This window comes from Heptranchias perlo, chromosome 7, assembly GCF_035084215.1.
Source record: "Heptranchias perlo isolate sHepPer1 chromosome 7, sHepPer1.hap1, whole genome shotgun sequence".
NCBI lineage: Eukaryota > Metazoa > Chordata > Chondrichthyes > Hexanchiformes > Hexanchidae > Heptranchias > Heptranchias perlo.
In genome coordinates this window covers 35,460,503-35,477,032 of record NC_090331.1, presented here as the reverse complement: position 1 = coordinate 35,477,032, position 16,530 = coordinate 35,460,503, and positions in this window count along the sequence as shown.

Here is a 16,530-nt window from a genome sequence, read left to right as displayed (position 1 = left end):
TTTCCTCCCCTCACACTACCTTCTTCCTCTCCCTGTCCCTCTTCCTGCTCACCTCCTCCACTCCCCATTTTGATTCTATTATTCCCCACCATCCAACTCTGCTTGACCTAAAAAATTCAAAGTGGTCTTGACTACCCATGTGCAATGCCATGCAAGATGGGCTAGATTTTTTTTTTAAAAGAAACCCTAAAATAATTATACAATTATGGAGCAACTGTATGGGTAAATAGGTCAATACCTATCAATTGTATTTACCATGAATTATCTTCCATATTAACAGTTGTAATACACCTCAACTAAGTAGATCGGTACAGTTAGTGATTTCCATTAATGTTAAGGGCATTAATGACCCTCTTAAGAACAATCTTTACACCGTAGACTGTAATCCTCAGCCCATGAGACCACAAGACTATTTTCACTCCATGTATGGACATGTATGTATGAAGAACATACTTCCGTTTAAACTCTTAACAGCTATGTTCCCTTCGACTCAAAGTGTAGAAAATTGCCTGCTATGTAACAAACATTCTTTCACTAATTAGATTGCTACCAATGAACAAGTAACTTAAAGTAATTAATTAAAACAGTCCTTGCACTGTTGGCTTTGATGACATCCAGAGAGCCCTTTTTTCCCCATTTTTTTTGCTGCTTTGATAAAGCGTCAAGGGAATAGTTTTAAGCTTCCCACACTGATGATGGGGCGCCTCGCCTGCCAGGATTGCAAATTGGAAATTGGATGCGCACAGTACTCACCATTTTCCTGGCTGTCCATTTTAATAGTGGGCAGTGCACAACCAAATTTACCAGTGCGGACTTGTAAAATCACCCCTGCCCCACATCTTGCATGATCTAGTTACTTGCCACATCAATTTAATCTGCAAAAATTCACTTCATTTGTTTTTTTTTACTAATGTTGTCCAACAATTTGAAAGTTATTCAACTCTATCCCTTGGTTAAATATTTTATCCAATAAACTCCACAATTCATCCCTTATTAAGAAAGTCAGTTAACAATGGCTTTATACCATAGTCTGACTGACTCTCCCTCTCATGCTGAACACTGTCGTGATTGAATAAATGTGCATATGTAATCAAAAAATATCCTCTCTTTATTCACAGAGCAAGAATAACAGTTGGCTTCAGTTCAGTTGGTAAATTATATAAAGAAGTGATTTGGAAAACTAACAGCTGCTCATTACTCAATATTCAGACAGAGCACAAAACTTTGTGAGGACATACTCTCCAGCAGTGACTTGCAGAGGGGAACAGCAACAACTAGTCCCTTGAGCTAGCAACCGTTCTGTGACTCAACTGATGCATATAGTATGAGGAGGCAATATGATGGCGACCCATCTCACTACTTAATGTGGACTACAAAATTCTGCCCAAGATCATCGCCAATCGGGTCAAGTCAGCCCTGGAGGTGGTGATCCACCCCATTCAGACCTGCACTGTACCTGGCAGGAAGATCTCTGATAGCCTGGCGCTACTCAGGGATACGATCGACTACATACAGGACAAGGGGGTGAACACCTGCCTCATCAGCCTGGATCAGGAGAAGGCCTTTGACAGAATATCCCACATATACATGATGGACAAGCTCTCCAAAATGGGGTTTGGGGAGGGAATCCACAATTGGATCCAACTGCTCTACACAGACATCAGTAGCGCAGTTTCAATCAACGGGTGGGAATCAGAAAGCTTTCCGATCAAATCTAGAGTCAGGCAGGGCTGTCCTCTCTCCTCCGTCTAGTTCGTGTGTTGCATCGAATCCTTTGCCGAGTCCATCATGAGGGATGCGGGCATTGGAGGGGTGACTATCCCAGGCAGTGGAGGCACTCAGGTCAAGGCCTCCCTGTACATGGACGATGTCGCTGTCTTTTGCTCGGTTCAGCTGTCGGTCCGCAGATTGATGAGCATCTGCGACCAGTTCGAACTGGCCTCGGGGGCCAGAGTAAATCGTAGCAAGAGCGAGGCCATGTTCTTTGGGAACTGGACCGACCGATCCTTTGTCCCCTTCACCGTCAGGTCGGATTACCTGAAGGTGCTGGGGATCTGGTTCGGGGGGGCTGGGGCGTGCACCAAAAGCTGGGAGGAGCGTATCTCCAAGGTGAGGAAGAAACTGGGTCTGTGGGATCGACAATCCCTCTCGATTGTGGGCAAAAACCTGGTCATCAGGTACGAGGTGCTCTTGGTGTTGCTGTACATGGCGCAGGTCTGGCCCATACCTCACTCCTGCACTGCGACAGTCACCCGAGCCATCTTCCACTACATCTGGAGATCAAAAATGGACCGTGTCCGCAGGGACATGATGTGCAAATCTCTAGAGAAAGGGGGGTAAGGCGTGCCTAACGTGGCCCTCATCCTGATGGCCATCTTCGTGTGCGGCTGCATCAAGCTGTGCGTAGACCCTCGGTACGCAAACACAAGGGGCTCGAATTTAGCAGGCCTGCGGGTTCCCAGCGGGTGGTCCTCCGGGAGCGTGGAAAACGCGGACGGCTAATCGTGTGCGTCCCCCACGCGATTGCGGGATAATTGAACTGATTAAGCCCTGCTTCCGGGTTCTGCGCTCCCCAGCTGCGTGCCGGCCGGCTGCGCATGCGCAGTACCGTCGACGCGATGTAGGAGCTCCAGTTAAAGGGGCAGTCTCCCAAAGCCCCTCCTGCTACAAGCAAGCGGTTTGAGACGATGGCTCAGCAAAGGGGAAAGGCTGCGCCCCGTTTTTCAGACCTGGCACTGCAGCTGATGCTGGAGGGCGTGAGGAGGAGGAGGGAAACACTCTTCCCAGAAGATGGACGCAAGTTCCCTGCCGCCGCAACCAGGAAGGCATGGGCAGAGGTGGCGGCGGAGGTGAGCAGCAGGGGCAACACCCCAAGGACTTGGGAGCAGTGCCGCAAGCGCTTCAATGACCTGACTAGGTCTGGCAAGGTGAGTACACCAACGCACCCTCCCACATCCCGTCCCCACCATCACGCCAAACAGATCACAACCCCCTCCTGCACAGCCACCACTGCGTTCCATCAGCAATCCTCACAGCCACTCATTCACCATCCTCGCCATGCACGCAAGTACCCACCGTCCCTGACCCCACCCGAACACTACCACACACCCCAATCCCCATGCAATGGGATGGGCACGTGGCCCACGCTTCCTCCCATCCATCCGCGCCACGCTCAACCCAACCACACCGATGCTCGATGCGTCTCACGATGCAATACGCACCCACTCACACATCTGTGTTTTGCCTTCACAGGAGAAGAGAAGCAAGAACAATAGGGAAAGGGCACGCACCGGAGGTGGGCCGCCGCAAGTGGTGGAGCTCACCGACGCAGAGGTGGAGGCGCTCGACCTCGCCCGCACGCGACATTGCCTGTCGGTGGCCGATGGCGAGTGTGTCGCTGCTGAAACAGCCGGTAAGGGAAAGCTGACACTCAACACCCATGATCGCGAGTTACCGTCTCATCACCTGCCATCAGGCGCACTGTCAAGTTGGTCCATATGCCTCAAAGTGCCCTCTGTTCTCTTGCAGGTCCGTCTTTGGGTGAAGCGATCGTGGAGGGCGATTCCTCAGAGGACATGGCGGTCTCTGAGGGTGCATCGTCACATCAGAGCCAACCATCCACCAGCGCAGAGACACGCACCTCGGTGGGTCCCCCTCGCCAACTAGTTGGGGTAGCACTTGGTGAGTCACCGCGCACGAGTGAGCATGAGCAGACCCTGGTGGCAGGGGCAGCCGCGGAGGGTCCGCGACGGAGGGAGCACTCATCTCCAGGCTCTGCTCAGCCGGACCCAGATGCTGAACCCAGGGGGCCACCAGTGAAAAGGAGAGTCGTCGAGGGCCACCAGCTAATTGCTGAGGTACTGGCAGAGGTGCCGCGCGCATTGTCCACAATAGCGCAGGCGATGGAGGAGTCCAACTCCTGCATGTGGGCATTGGTGGCGCAGGCACAGGAGGGTACCGGCGACACAGTGTCACAGGTAGGTGCGGGACTGTCTGCGGTGGAGGACAGGCTGGCCTCCCTCGAGCGTCATGCACAGCTCCAGATCGAGTCCATGCAGGCCATGACAACGTCTGTACGGATTCAGGGTGAGCAACATTCCGACGCCATCAACAGGCTGAGGGATACACTAGGGGTGGCCTTGCAAGGCCTCACACATGCCATCCAAACTGCCGTCCAGCAGGGTGGAAGGGGTGATGTGGGCCGAGGCCAAGAGAGGGATGATGGTGACCGGGGACATGGAAGCGGGGACGCCTCTCAAGGCGCCCCCACGTCCCACCCGTCGCCCACCTCTCAACCAGTACCCGCAATGGTGCCTCCTCTCCAGGTGGCCGAGTCTGCCCCTGCCCCGGTGCAGGAGGAGCAGTCTGTGGAGGTGCCCTCACGGGCACCGAAACCCAGGGGCCGTCCGCCAAAAGCATCTACCTGGTCAAGGCAAGAAGACGAGCAACCTGCCACTACCTCTGCTGGAGCCACAGGGGTAGCACCACGTAGGGGTTCCCGGAAAAGAATTGCAAAGGCCTTATAATCACAAAGGGAATACACCAGGGTGTTTATTATTTTGTACTTTTTTTCTTATATAATGTCACATTCGAGATATTAAATACTCTATTCTCACCACCCCTGCCACCTCTCGTCCATTCTTCCGCGGCTTGTGCAATAGGTGCGTTCCGTGGAGGCCATCATGACGGCGAACACCTGCTGCCACCCATTGGGCACACTGCTGTGGGTGCAGGATTACTGGCAGCACTCTTCAGTGGAGGGGGCTGGTATGGCCGCTCGCATGTGCAGGTGAGGAGATGCGAGCGCCTCGCAGTGTCTGACTCTAGGAGAACCGTTGACGTATGAGTGCCTCCCTGGCCCGGCGACCATCCCGGTGAGTCGCGGCTCGGCGCATGGGTCGTCCAACATCCTCTGGCGCGTCCTCCTCCTCCGCCTCCTCCTCCTCCGCCTCCTCCTCCTCCTCCTCCTCCTCGCCTTCCTCAATGTGGGTGGCGGGTGTGGATGGGGCCTCCTCCAGCGGCACCCCTCTCTGTTGGGCCATGTTGTGCAGGGCACAGCAGACAACTATGATTCGTCCCACTCTGAATGGTGTGTATTGCAGCGCTCCCCCAGAACGATCAAGGCACCTGAAGCGCATCTTGAGAAGCCCTATGGTCTGCTCAATTGTAGACCTGGTAGCAGTGTGGCTGTCATTGTACCGACGCTCCGGCTCGGTGATGGGGTTCCTCAGAGGTGTCATGAGCCACGTGTGTAGGGGATACCCCTTGTCGCCGAGGAGCCAGCCGTTGCCGGCGTTGGGTGCCTGCAGGATGGGCGGGACGGCGGACTCCCTGAGGACGAAGGCATCGTGGCAGCTGCCGGGGTATCTGGCGCACACATGTAGGAATCTCTGGCGGTGGTCACAGATGAGCTGGGCGTTCATGGAGTGATACCCCTTCCTGTTGATGAACAGCCCTGGCTCATGTGGAGGTGCCCGTATTGCGATGTGGGTGCAGTCGATTACACCCTGCACCCGTGGGAAGCCGGCCATGGCATGGAATCCAACCGCCCTCTCCATCTGGCTGCGCTCGTCCATGGCGAAGTTGATGTAATGGGAGGCCCTGCGGAACAACCCATCGGTGACCTGCCTTATGCACTTGTGTGCAGAGGACTGACAGACCCCGGTGATGTCCCCGGTGGCACCCTGGAAGGAACCGGATGCGTAGAAGTTGAGGGCAGTGGTGACTTTGACGGCGACAAGTAAGAAGATGCTGCTTGGTCCATCAGGGAGCAGCTCGTCGTTAAGGAGGCTGCAGATGTCGGCGACTACCTGGCGATTGACTCTGAGTCTCCGTATGCACTGCTCCTCGGAGAGGTCCATGAAGCTGAGCCTCGCTCTGTACACCCTGTGCGGAGGGTAGTGCCTCCTGCGACGCATCTCTCTCTGCGGTTGCCCTCCCTCCTGCTGTGCAGGTGGGTGTGCCGCAGCACCGTGTTGGGGGGCCCCACCTCTCCGAGGCGGACGGCGTGGACTGCGAGGCTGCTGGGGCTGGTCATCCTGTTCGTCCTCCGACGATGTCAACGCACCACCCATCTGGCAGGTGTTGGTCTGAGGGGTTGTGCAGGGTAGGTGGGTGGGTCCTCGGACTGGGGCTGCGGTTTCGTGTCGGTCTGTGCTCTGGCTTGGCGGGGGGTGGTGGAGGGCAGGGGTTGCCCTATGTGACGCGGTGGCCTCCTGCGTGGGTGAGGGCTCTCCCCCGTGGAGCGCACCTTGGCACCTGCCACAGGCTGCTGGCTGCAACACGCCTGGTTGGAAAGGTACTCTTTCCCCCAGTGTGTGAAACTCACTGCCTTGAACCTAAAATCCCACACTTCCTCTTTTGACAGCTGCTTCAGCTCATTAACTGACCACAACGAGCAAGTTAAGTACTCTCAAGTGGAACCCCGCTGGCTTTAATTGCCTGCGGGATTCCCACCAGCGGGGCTTGCGCGCGCAGCCCCGCACGTCAGCGCGGTACCCGGAAGTGGCCGGGATTTCGTCGCGATCCGGTCACGTGACCGGATATCGGGATTTTCGGGGCCACCCCGCTGGGAACCCGCCGGAAACGTGATCGCAAAATCGAGCCCAAGGTGTCACTACGTGTTAAGGTTCTATCTGTCCCTGGTGTTAAGAAAGATGGGCCTGGCCACGCTGGCATGGAACGCTCTGTCCAGTTGGACCGTTCCGCCCCACCTGTCCTTCGTGGAAAAGTTTGTGCAGGAAAACACCTTTGACCACAAGGCGATCAGCAAGTGGTCTGCACGCAACGTCCTCGAGACCCTAAGGGAAAAGGAGATAGTGGATCCTGTCGGTTGGTTCCCCGAGCAGACTGTCAATGTCATTTGGCAGAACACCTCATCACCAGAGCTTTCAAACAAGCACCAAGACATAGCTTGGCTGGTGGTGAGAAGGGCCCTTCCCGTCAGATCCTTCATGCACTCCCGGATTCTCAGAGCCACCGCATGCTGTCCCCGAGGAGGCTGCGGTGGAGACGAGACCAACATCCATCTCCTTCTGGAATGTGCCTTTGCAAAGAAAGTCTGGAGAGAGATGCAGTGGTATCTGTCCAGGTTCGTCCCGAGCAGTTCCGTAACACAGGATTCTGTGCTCTACGGGCTGTTCCCGGGGACGCACACCGAGACGGACATCAACTGTTGCTGGAAGACCATCAACTCGGTGAAAGATGCCCTTTGGTCTGCCCGAAACTTGCTGGTCTTCCAGTGCAAGGAGCTGTCCTTGATCGAGTGCTGCAGACTGGCACATTTCAAGGTCGGGGACTACATACTCGGGGACGCACTGAGGATGAGTGCGGCCGCCACAAAGACTCTGTGGGGAAAGGCAACCGTTTAGAGCCTTCCCGCTATTGTATACCAAGGGGCTGCAATCAGGGAAAAAACCCCTTGGGCAGAATGTAAAATTCAAATTGATGTAATTTACCTGTAATGAATCTGTAATGTACCTGTAATGAATCTGTAATCAATAATCTATATTGAGTGTAATGCAATGAGGCACCCTAGAGTTTCATGAACTGTAATTATGTACAATGTGTTCATTGAACTGTACTTGATGTAACCTGCAAATTGTATAATCTGTATTGTGAACATTTGAAATTTGGTATGACAACTGTATTGTACGTATTGTTGCAAATTTTATGAATACAGTATATTTTTTGGGAAAAAAAATGAGGCAGCACTTTGTGATTAAACAAAGGGGACACTGAGGAAAGGGACACAAAAAAGTTCATAAGTCAAAAGCAATAAACATATAGCAAAAATATATTAATCACATGGAGCACACAACAACAACTGAGCTACTCTGAGTGGGTATCCAGAAAAATGAATGGAAGCAGTGCGAGAGGCTCACAGGTGTTGGCAGGAACCAAATAGAATGTTTCAGTTTTGCCAATATTGAGCTTGAGGAAATTAGATCTTATCCAGGCCTTGAAGTCACAAATGCTGGATAAAACTGTGCCAGCCTTGGAGTCAATGGTAGTTTACTATGTGTGTCAGACACCCGACTAACCAAAAAATGCTCACTATTAAAGCTGTCAAATACAACTTAATTGAAAGCTGCAACTGCGGTCTTCCTGACCCTCCTGCAATTCCTTCCTTGGTCCATTGCCAAAGCTGCCTATTGTAGTTTCTGTGAAACCTCCTTTCTACTTCTCTTCCACCTTTATAGTGCAGTTGCTAATTTGTTTAATGAGAAAGCGGAATGATTTTGATCACTTTTCTCCTCCAACCCCAATCTCAATGATGTTGATAAAGAATCTCCTTCCATTACTTCATTCTGTTTGACCAATGTGACCAATATCAGGTTTTATTCCTGCCACATTTGTCAGATCCTCCATTCTCTGCACTCCAATAAGATTTCTAATCCTGATAATATAACCCCCCTCCATTTGTCCTCATGATCCGTGCCTCCAAACCTACCCCTGTTCTATGCCATCACTCCAGTCTTTCTTGCTTCCACGTTTCTTTCTCCTTGGAAATCTTCTTGTACTCATCCTATCCATAAGAAATCCCCTGTACCTTTCGAGCTATTGCCCTATTGCCCATACATTGGTGCCTTCTAGTTATCCATTTATATAATTGTTTGTACTATGGTCACAGTCACAGGTGATGTTATTTGTTATCCATTCCAGTACTGTGGCAGGGATGGAAACCTGATTGGAGAGATTCAAACAATTGCAGAAAAGATGAGCACAGATATGGGAAGTGCCAACACATTGAGGAACTTTGGAGGGAAAGGGAGGTCAAAGATGACGTAGTAATTTGCAAGGACTAAGGGGTTAAGAACAGAGGAACAAGAGTAGGCCATTCAGCCCCTTGAGTCTGTTCTGCCATTCAATTAGATCATGGCTGATCTATACCTCAACTCCATTTACCCGCCTTTGTTCCATATCCTTCGATACCTTTACCTAAGAGGGTGGGTATTTTGAAGAGTTGGTGATGAAGTTGATTTTGAAAATGAATGAGTCAGTACTTGAGGAGGAAACCATTATAATATAATAACTAACAAAAACATTCTAAACAAAAACTGCTTACTAACAAAAAAAAAAGAAACCAAGATCTATCACAGCTGGATTGTCAAAACAGAGCATTGGCACCAGCAGAAATAACTTAGCCTTCATGCTCCTCAATTGGTGAACAGTCTCTGGGTTACATCCATGCTACACTTTAGCATGGGAGGAGTCACAGAACAATACCTAATGAAATATACGCACGCTGAAGGTAAACAAGTTACATTCCACTGAATGACAGGCAAAAACATAGACAGGTACAGATCTTGGGAGCTGTCAGGACAGCAAAATCAAGAGCACATGGTACAACTGCATCACAACAAATGAGAATGAAAAGACTTATTAAAATTCTGAAAGGAAATACAATATCAATAAACAAAAATTTTCAACACAAAACCCTAACAACATTTAGGAGAGCTTTAGGCACAGAGCTTGGTGAGAGTTGGGTGAATCTACTAAACGGAGTGACTTGCTAAACAGATTGATGACAGGAATTTGGTGAGAGTGGGAATTCACTGTTAAGTAGTAGTACAGAAAGTGTGTTGTTATCAAACTGAAATCTAACTTGGTTTTCTAATTTAGTTTTCTAACTTTAAAAAACTGCAAGTCAGTGGCAGTTAATAGTCAATCAGCTGTAAGTGGGTCTCTGACTAGATGTTAATTATTGTGGCTGGGAGTTGACTCACCAGTTGTAACTAGTATGTTTCTGAAGGTATACATCAGAGGGATATCTGCAAATCTGAAATCAAGCTACATCCATCTAATAAATATAATTTTGATCTCAAGTAATTATATCTAGAATTAAATTGCTACTAATAAATAACTAGAAATGGCAATGCAGACGAAGTGTCAGGACTGTGATATGTGGGAGTTTGTGGACAGCGAAACTGTCCTGGATAGTGATATCTGCAGGAAATGTCTCTGCCTTGAGGCACTCCAGCTCAGAGTCCTTGAGCTGGAGTGCGAGTTAGGGACACTCCAGCACATAAGGGATGGGGAAGAATTTATGGATCATTTTCTCCAGAGTACAGTCACACCTCAGAGGAAAGCACAGGTGCAGGAAGGGGAGAGTGTGACTTTCAGTCAGCAGGGTAGGGGAAACCGAGGTGAGATAGAGGAGGAGGTCCCGCAGACATTGGTCCTATCCGACAGGTACAATGTACTTTATACATGTGAGGAATAGAAGAAAGACTGCAGAGAGGACAGCCACAATGCTGGTCTAGGCACCATGGAGCAGAAGGCTGTCCAAAGTGGGGAGGAGCAGAATATAAATGTAGTAGTTATAGGGGATTCAATAATTAGGGGTTTGATAGCATCCTCTGCAGCCAAATTCGAGAGTCCTGAAGGGTGTGTTGCCTACCTGGTGCCAGGGTAAGGGATATCTTGATGCGACTGGAAAGCAATTGGAAAGGGAGGGGGAAGATCCTGTTGTCGTGGTCCATGTCAGGACCAATGACATAGGGAAGAAAATGGTGGCACTAAAAAGTGAAATTCTATGGGTACAATGCAGACACGTCCTCTCAAAGAAAAAGGGTGGCACTGCCAAATTTAGAGCCTCCTGGTTGTCTAGAAGTATACGGGGCAAGATAAAGCAGAAAAAGAAAGCTTATGACTGTCACAGAAAACTAAATACTGTAGAAAGCCTAGAGGAGTATAGAAAGTACAGGTATGAGGTAAAAAAAGGAAATAAGGAAAGCAAAGAGAGGGCATGAAAAAATATTAGCTAGTAAGATTAAAGAAAACCCAAAGATGTTTTATCAGTACATTAAGAACAAGAGAATAGCTAAGGAAAAGGTGGGACCTATCAGGGATGATAAAGATAACTTGTGTGTAGAAGCAGAGGATGTGGATAGGGTTTTAAATGAATATTTTGTCTTCGTCTTCACAAAGGAAAGGGATGATCCAGAAGTAGTAGTTAAAGAGGAGAGGTGTGAAATATTGGATAAGGTAAACATAATGAGAGAGGAAGTACTAGAGGGACTGGAATCCTTGAAAGTTGATAAGTCACCAGGGCCGGATAGATTGTTTCCTAGGCTATTGAAGGAAGCCAGGGTGGAAATAGTGGATGCTCTGAGGATCATTTTCCAATCCTCACTAGATACAGGGGAGGTACCGGAGGACTGGAAGACTGCAAACATAGTACCATTGTTTAAAAAGGGTACGAAGGAAAGGCCGAACAATTATAGGCCGGTCAGTCTTACCTCGGTGGTGGGCAAACTATTAGAATCAATACTGAGAGATAGGATAAACTGTCACTTGGAAAGGCATAGTTTAATCAGGGATAGTCAGCGTGGATTTGTTCAGGGAAGGTCATTCCTTACAAATCTGATTAAATTCTTTGAGGAAGTGACAAGGAGGATTGATGAGGGTAGTGCAGTGGATGTTGTCTGCATGGATTTTAGTAAGGCATTTGACAAGGTCCCACATGGCAGACTGGTCAGAAAGGTAAAAGCCCATGGGATACAGGGAAATGTGGCGAATTGGATCCAAAATTGGCTCAGTAACTGGAAACAAAGGGTAAAAGTTGATGGATGTCTTTGCGAATGGAAATCCATTTCCAGTGGTGTGCCACAGGGCTCAGTGTTGGGTCCCTTGCTGTTTGTGGTATATATTAATGATTTGGATATGAATGTAGGAGGCATGATTGGAAAATTTGCAGATGACACAAAAATTGGCCGTGTAGTTGATAATGAAGAGGATAGCTGTAGACTCCAAGAAGATATCAATGGGTTGGTGGAGTGGGCAGAAAAGTGGCAAATGGAGTTCAACCTGGAGAAGTGTGAGGTGATGCATTTAGGGAGGGCAAACAGTAAAAGGGAATACACAGTAAACGGGAATATATTGAGAGGGGTAGAGGAAGTGAGAGACCTTGGAGTGCATGTGCTCAGGTCCCTGAAGGTGGCAGTACAGGTAGATAAGGTTGTGAAGAAGGCATACGGAATGCTCTCCGTTATTAGCCGAAGTATAGAGTACAAAAGCAGGGATGTAATGATGGAACTGTATAAAACGCTGGTAAGGCCACAGCTGGAGCCGACTAGGCCTATATTCACTAGAGTTTAGAAGAATAAGAGGTGATTTCATCAAAACATATAAAATCCTAACAGGACTAGACAGACTAGATGCAGGGAGGATGTTCCTGATGGCTGAGGAGTCCAGAACCAGGGGTCAAAGTCTCAGAATACGGGGTATGCCGTTTAGAACCAAGATGAGGAGAAATTTCTTCACTCAGAGGGTGGTGAACCTATGGAATTCTCTACCACAGAAGGCAGTGGAGGCCAAGTCATTAGATGTATTCAAGAAGGAAATAGATATAACTCTTAATGCTAAAGGGATCAAGGGATATGGGGAAAAAGCAGGAACAGGTTACTGAGTTAGATGATCAACCATGACCATTTTGAATGGCGGAGCAGGCCTGGAGGGCCGAATGGCCTATTCTTGCTCCTATTTTCTATGTTTCTATGAGCCAAGGTGGGTGGATGGAGTTAGGATACAGATTATGGACTGGAGGGAGGTGTACAGTTGGGTTCCCAGGGGGTCAGTGCTGGGACCACTGCTTTTCTTGATATACATTAATGACATGGACTTGGGTGTATTGGGCACAATTTCCAAATTTGCAGATGACACAAAACTTGGAAGGGTAGTGAACAGTGAGGATAGTGATAGACTTCAAGAGGATATAGACAGGCTGGTGGAATGGGCGAACACGTGGCAGTTGAAATTTTACGCAGAAAATTACAAAGTGATACATTTCGGTAGGAAGAATGAGAAGAGGCAATATAAACTAGAGGGCACAATTCTAAAATGAGTACAGGAACTGAGAGACCTGGGGTATATGTGCCCAAATTGTTGAAGGTGGCAGCGCAGGTTGAGAAAGCAGTTAAAAAAGCATATGGGATCCTGGGCTTTATAAATAGAGGCTTAGTGTACAAAAGTAAGGAAATCATGATGAACCTTTATAAAATGTTGGTTCAGCCACAACTAGAGCATTGTGTCCAGTTCTGGGCACCACACTTTAGGAAAGATGTGAAGGCCTTAGAGAGGGTGCAGAAGAAATTTACTAGAATTATTCCAGGGATGAGGGACTTTAGTTATGTGGATAGACTGGAGAAGCTGGTGTTGTTCTCCTTGGAACAGAGAAGGCTGTGAGGAGATTTGATAGAGGTATTCAAAATCATGAAGGGTCTAGACAGAGTAGATAGAGAGAAACTGTTCCCATTGGCGGAAGGATCAAAAACCAAAGGGCATAGACTTAAGGTAACTGGCAAAAGAACCAAAGGCGATATGAGGAAAAAAAATTTTACACAGCGAGTGGGGTTAGGATCTGGAATACTCTGCCTGAGGGGGTGGTGGAGGCAGATTCAATCATGGCCTTCAAAAGGGAACTGGATAAGTACTTGAAAGTAAAAAATGTGCAGGGCTACGAGGATAGGGCGGGGGAGTGGGACTTGCTGGATTGCTTTTGCATAGAGCCTCCACGCACTTGATGGGCCAAATGGCCTTCTTCCGTGCTGTAACTTTTCTATGATTCTATGACACAAAACTTGGAAGTGTAGTAAAACAGTGAGTAGCATAGTAATAGACTTCAAGGGTACATAGACAGGCTGGTGGAATGGGCGGACCCATGGCAGATGAAATTTAATTCAGAGAAGCGTGAAGTGACAGATTTTGGCAGGAAGAATGAGGAGAGGCAATATAAACTAAATGGTACAATTCTAAAGGCAATGCAGGAACAGAGAAACCTGGGGGTATATGTATGCAAATCTTTGAAGGTGACAGGACAGGTTGAGAAATTGGTTAAAAAAGCAGATGGGATCTGGAAGCAGATTCAATCATGGCTTTCAAAAAGGAATTGGATAAATACTTGAAGGGGAAAAATTTGCAGGGCTCCAGAGAAAGAGCAGAGGAATGGGACTAACTGGATTGCTCTTACAAGGAGCTGGCAAGAGCTCGATGGGCTGAATGGCCTCCTTCTGTGCTGTCACCATTCTATGATTCTAAGAGGATAATATGCCTGCCAATCCAGGGAAACTAATAATGAATCAAGGATGGGAACTCCCTGAAGTTAACATAAGCAAGAAAACAGTGTTAGAAAAAATAATGGCAGTAAAGACTGACAAATCCACAGGACCTGATGGTTTCCACCCCAGGGTTTAAAGGAAGTAGGTGAGGAAATTGCAGATGCTTTAACCATAAGCTTCCAAAGCTCTCTCGATTCAGAAATTGTCCTTTTAGATTGGAAAATTGCAAATGTAACTCCATTATTTAAGTAAAGTGAGAGAAACCAAGAAATTATAGACCTGTTACTCTGACATCTGTTATGGGGAAGTTATTGGAATCCATAATTAAGGACAGTGTGACTGAGCATCTAGAGAAATTTGAGCTGATTAGAGAGAGCCAACATGGATTTGTATAGGGTAGGTAATGTCTAGCAAACATAATTGAAAATTTTGAGGAAGTAACTAAAGTAGTAGACAGGGGAATGTCCTTCCATATATGGACTTCCAGAAGGCATTTGATAAGGTTTCACATAAGAGACTGTTAGCTAAAATGAAAGCTCATGGAATTGAAGGCAAATTATTTACCTGATTAAGAGATTGGTTAAGCGGTAGAAGGCAGAGAGTAGGGATAATGGGTATGTACTCGAATGAAAGGAAGTGACTCGTGGTGTCCCACAAGGATCTATGCTGGAGCCTCAACTATTTACTATATTTATTAATGACTTAGATAACAAAATAGAGAGCCATATATCAAGTTTGCCGATGACACAAAGATTGGTGGCATAGTAAGTAGCGTAGATGGGAGCATAAAATTAGAGACATTGATAGATTAAGTGAATGAGAAAAACTGTGGCAGATGGATTTCAACCATCCATTTTGGACCAAAAAATGATAGATCGAGTATTTTTTAAATGGTGAAACACCAGGAACAGTGGAGGACCAAAGAGATTTAGCGGTCCATGTGCACACTAAAATGTAGTAGTCAAGTACAAAAAACAATCAAAAAGACTAATGGAATGTTAGCCTTCGTAACTAGAGGGCTATAATATAAAGGGGAGGAGGTTTTGCTACAGCTATACAAAGCCCTGGTTAGACCACATCTGGAGTACTGTGTACACTTCTGGGCACCGCACCTTAGAAAGGAAATGGAAGGCCTTGAAAGAAGTGCAGCGCAGATTCACCAGAATGTTACCAGGGCTCCAAGGGTTAGATCATGAGGAGAGACTACATAAACTAGGCTTGTGTTCCCTGGAATATAGAAGATTAAGAGGTGATTTGATTGGGGTTTTTAAGATTTTTAAAGGAATTGATAGGCTAAATAGAGAGAAGCTTTTTCCTCTGGTGGGAGAGTCTATAAGATATAACCTTAAAATCAGAGCCAGGCCATTCAGGAAAGAAGTTAGGAAACACTTCTTCATTCAAAGGGTGGTAGAAGTGTGGAAATCTCTCCCACAAAAAGCATAAATGCTAGCTCAACTAATAATTTTAAATCTGAGATGATAGATTTTTGCTAGCCAAGAGTATTATGGGATATGGAGCCTAGGCAGGTGGATGGAGTTAGGCTACAGATCAGCCATGATCTCATTGAATAGCGGAACAGGTTCAAGGGGCTGAATGGTCTACTCCTGTTCCTGTGTTCCTAATATTCACCTTCACACCTTTTTCCTACAACTCCACTTCCTACAACTAGTAATGTATCTACTACATTAAGGTATCACCAAAAATGAGAAAAGAAATGAATAGCTTACACACTAGATAAATGAAATCCTAAAATCCTAAAACAAAGTCTAACAAAATATATTCTTCAGTTTAAAAAAAAGTGTTCTTTTACTTCAAAGTGGACTTTTAAAAATGTTGCATTTTAATGTAGCGTTTTATGCTACCAGTTTATATGTTATCCTTCTCAACATTACCACCAACTACTAGCACCAGAATTTTCAAAACCCATGTTTTAAGCTCATCCTCCACCAGGGCTTCTCTAACATCCCACGGCTTAAGAGTTACAATCAACTACCACCAAATCACAGCGCACAACTGTTGTATCTCCCCATTGTAGCACAAGATAAATCTCCTGGTCAATTTCTTTATTATTTTTCTATATTTAAGCAAACGTTAAGAACATAAGAACATAAGAAATTGGAGCAGGAGTAGGCCAATCGGCCCCTCGAGCCTGCTCCGCCATTCAATAAGATCATGGCTGATCTGATCCCAACCACAAATCTAAAGAACACAAGAAGTCGGAGCAGGACCCGGCCACATAGCCCCTGGGCCCTCTCCGCCACCCACAGGGCATTGACCGATCCGAACTCAGCTTCATGTCCAATTTCCTGCCCGCTCCCCATAACCCCTAATTCCCTTTACTTCTAGGAAACTGTCTATTTCTGTTTTAAATTTATCTAATGATGTAGCTTCCACAGCTTCCTGGGGCAGCAAATTCCACAGACCTACCACCCTCTGAGTGAAGAAGTTTCTCCTCATCTCAGTTTTGAAA